Here is a 4,401-nt window from a genome sequence, read left to right as displayed (position 1 = left end):
CCCCCCCCCCCCGGGTGCTGGTGATCCTGGAAAGGGGTGGTTTGTGTTCCTGAAAGAAGCGTTATTTTGTCCAAGGCGAGTCTCCAAGCGGAACCTCCGCCTTTGTGTTCTACCTGGGAGTTTCCCCCCCTTTGGGGTCGCCTCGAGGCGGGGCATTTCCAGTGGATTTTTTGGGCGCTGGCGTTTCCACAAGGCCCCCCCACCGGCGCCCCCACGACGGGGTCCTCGCCCCCTGGGGGGACGCCGATTCGCGCCCCGGCCAACGCGCCCGTTCGTGCCCGGTGACAAGGAGAAACCAGAGCTCACCCGGCAGTCCAACGAGGGGTACAAGGTCGACCTCGCGGAACCCCCCCCCTGGCCCGGGAGGATGCGATGAGGTGAATGAAGTCAAGCTCTGGACGCCCCTCCTCAAGACCTCCTCGGCGGGCGTTGGCAACGCCTCGAGTGGCGGCACGCCCGCCTCCGTTGGCCACTCCTACGCCTTCGGCAAAGAAGAGAAGACCCGCCGCCTAAACATGGGCTGCAAGGCGCGCGGGCAACCCGGCCAAAACCCTTTGACCACAAGAACGGCCACGGCTACGTCAAGGCGCATCGCGGTTTCTACCACGACGCGATCTTTGTCAAGCGCAACAACTTCAACCTGCTGCTCCACGAGACGTTGGCGACCTTTAGGTCTAACAAAGCAGGATCGCGGACTCTCGCGGGGGGTGATTCCCGAGTGCAAGGTCCTGAGGTGACTGGGGCGGGCAGGAGGGTGCGCCCTCCGAGAGGAGCTCCTGTTTTGTTACGCAAGAGGTGGCCTAGTTGGTCGAAGCGCCGACCTTTAGGTCTAACATACACAAGTAGATAGTAGTCGAAATAAATTAGACTGGAGTGCCCGGCCGCGCTGGCAGCAGGCCGCCGTACGCGTGCGGAAAACGAGCCGGCGCCGCCGATATCGCTCTCGAAGAGCAGCTGCCCATTCTGATCCCGGTGACCATAGCCCACGAGCTGAGTCGCCAGGGCCTCGCCTGAAGCGGGACGGGGAGGGGGCGAGGGGGTGAGGACGAAACCCAAGCGGCCGGGGTCCTCTGCCGTTAAGGTGGTGGGCGAGGCGTGGACGCACCTAAAATACAAGCAAGTAGAGGCGACGGCGAGAGGGGGAGCAGGCGACGGCGAGGCGGATGGAGGCGAACGGTGGAGGCGGTGACGGCGACGCGGATAGCGGCGGCGGCGGCAGCGACGACTGCGGAGGGAGGCGACGGCGACGCGGAGAGAGGCGACGGCGACGCGGAGAGAGGCGGCGGGGATGGCGAGGCGGAGGGAGGCGGCGGCGACGGCAGCGACGACTGCGGAGGGAGGCGACGGCGACCCGGAGGGAGGCGACGGCGACGCGGAGAGAGGCGGCGGGGACGGCGAGGCGGACGGAGGCGGCGGCGGCGGCGAGACGGAGGGAGGTGGCGGCGAGGGCAAGGCGGACGGAGGCGCCGCGGCGGCGGCGGCGGCAACGACGACTGCGGAGGGAGGCGACGGCGACCCGGAGAGGGAGGCGACGGCGACCCGGAGAGAGGCGGCGGCTGGCGGGGACGGCGAGGGTGGCGGACGGAGGCGGTGGCGGCGACGAGACGGAGGGAGGTGGCGGCGAGGGCAAGGCGGACGGAGGCGCCGCGGCGGCGGCGGCGGCAACGACGACTGCGGAGGGAGGCGACGGCGACCCGGAGGGAGGCGACGGCGACGCGGAGAGAGGCGGCGGGGACGGCGAGGCGGACGGAGGCGGCGGTGGCGGCAGAGGCGGCGGCGGTGGCGGCGAGGCGGAGGGAGGCAAAGGAGACGGCGAGGCGGAGGGAGAGGCGGCGGCGAGGGCGAGGTTGATGGCGGTGGTGGCGGCGGTGAGGTGGAGGGCAGGCAGGGAGCAGGCGGTGGCGACGGCGAGGCGGAGGGCGGCGCGAGGGCGAGAGGCAGAGGCCGGAGCGAGGGAGGCGACGGCAAGGCAGAGCGCGGAGGGAGGCCGACGGCGGCGAAGGCGTCGGCGTTGCGAGGGGCGGAGGCAGCAATGGAGAGACGGAGGGCGGCGGCGGCGAGAGTGAGGCGGACGGCGGCGGCGGCGGTGACGGCGACGCGGACGGCGGCGGCAGCGACGGCACTTACGTGGAGGGAGGCGGTGGCGACGGCGAGGTCGACGGCGGCGGCGGCGGCGGCGAGGAGGAGGGAGGCGGCTTCGAGGGCAAGGCGGAGGGGAGGCGGAGGAGGCGACTGTGAGGTCGAGGAGCTGCACAACGGCTTGAACCTTGACCCTAACCCTAACCCTAACCCTAACCCTAACCCTAACCCTAACCCTAACCCTGACCCGGGCTGTGCTGACCTGTATAAGGCGCGCGGGCGAGGCTGGGTGTTGTGCTACCTTGCGTGTGTCTCCCGTGCGGCCCGTTCTTAGGAGCTGCACAACGGCTTGAAACTTGACCCTAACCCTAACCCTAACCCTAACCCTAACCCTAAACCCTAACCCTCGGCCGGGCTGTGCTGACCTGTATAAGGTGCGCGGGCGAGGCTGGGTGTTGTGCTGCCTTGCGCGTGTCTCCCGTGCGGCCCGTTCTTAGGAGCTGCACAACGGCCTTGAACTCTGACCCTAACCCTAACCCTGACCCTAACCCTAACCCTAACCCTAACCCTAACCCTAACCCTAACCCTAACCCTACGCATCGGCCGGGCTGTGCTGTATAAGGCGCGCGAGGCTGGCTGGGTGCTGTGCTACCTTGCGTGTGTCTCCCGTGCAGCCCGTTCTTACGACCTGCCACAACGGCTTGAACACTGACCCTAACCCTAACCCTAACCCAGACCCAGACCCTAAAACCCTCGCTCGGCTGTGTGTGCTGTATAAGGCGCGCGAGGCTGCTACCTTGCTTGTGTCTTCCGTGGCTGGGATGGTTAATTGGGTGGTGGGGGGGGTCGGTCGCGAGTCAGTGGGTGGGTAAGCGTACATAAGTAAGGTTCCTCGCCTCAACCCTACTGTCTGAATACGTTTTCCACGTATTCCAAATGACCTCCCAGAGGCCTGTATTCCACCCGTATTCCACCCGTATTCCACGTATTCCATGGAATACGCCGTATTCCAAGCTCCAAAAATGGACGTATTCCGTAAAATTTTCTTCGCTCCGCGAATTCAGACAGTAGGGCCTCAACGCCTCATCAGCCGGGCGGGCCGTGACCCGTGAGGTGGGTGGGTTGGGTGGGTGGTTCCAAGCCTCAGCCGGGCCGTGAGGTGGTGGGGTGGGTGGGTGGCTCAAGCAGCTCGTGCGCGTGAACGCGGCACGCACTGATAAAAAAGAAAAAGATTGCTACGTCGGCCGCGCCAACGCATAACGCGCCAACGCATAACCGCCTCCGCACCCGCCGCCGCTGCCCCCTCCATCGCGACACCCTCTCCGCCGCCACCAGCGCCACCGCCGCCCTCGCCTCCACCGCCGTCTGGCCGGGCATGCCGCCGCTCTCGCCCTAGCCTCCAGCCGCCCCGCCCTCGCCGCCGCCGCCATCGCCGCCGCCGCCATCGTCTCCGCCCTCGCCTCCACCGCCCTCCCCGCCGCCCTCGCCGCCTCCCCCGTCGCAGCCGCCCTCCCCACCGCCGCCCTCGTCTCCGCTCTCGCCCCCGCCGCCCTCACACCCGCCGCCGCTGCCGCCTCCGTCGCCGCCACCCTCGCCGCCACCGCCCGCCCTGCCGCCGCCCTCGCCACTGCCGCCGTCTGGCCTGCCGCCGCTCTCGCCCTCGCCTCCAGCCGCCCCGCCGCCGCCATCGCCGCCCTCGCCGCCGCCGCCATCGTCTCCGCCCTCGCCTCCACCGCCCTCCCCGCCGCCCTCGCCGCCGCCTTCATCGTCTCCGCCTCCATCGTCTCCGCCCTCGCCTCCACCGCCCTCGCCACCGCCCACGACGCCGCCACCATCCCAGCCGCCCTCGCCGTCCCCACCCTCAACCCTGCCCTCGCCCCCGCCGCCGTCGCAGCCGTCTCCGCCGCCGCCCTCGCCGCCACCCACGCCGCCGCCTCGCAGCCCCCGACGCCGTCCCCACCCTCACCCCCGCCCTCGCCCCCGCCGCCGTCGCAGCCGTCTCCGCCGCCGCCCTCGCCGCCACCCACGCCACCTCGCAGCCCCCGACGCCGTCCCCATCCTCAACCCCGGCCTAGCCCCGGCAGCCGTGGCAGCCGTCTCCGCCGCCGCTCTCGCCGACACGCACGCCGCCGGCTTCATCGTGTCCGCCCTCGCAGCCGCAGGAAATCGGCACGGGGAGAGTAGAAGTCGCAGCTCGAGCATGCCTTGCCTTTGCGGCCATCATAATCCGAGGTGCGCAATGCACTGCGCCACCCCACAGCGGACCCCCGCGATTGCGTCTGTATGACCCACGTGGAAGGGTCAGGGGGGGCTGTACAGTGG

The sequence above is a fragment of the Emiliania huxleyi genome, assembly GCF_000372725.1.
Source record: "Emiliania huxleyi CCMP1516 chromosome Unknown EMIHUscaffold_21, whole genome shotgun sequence".
NCBI lineage: Eukaryota > Haptophyta > Isochrysidales > Noelaerhabdaceae > Emiliania > Emiliania huxleyi.
This window is presented reverse-complemented; position numbering follows the sequence as displayed.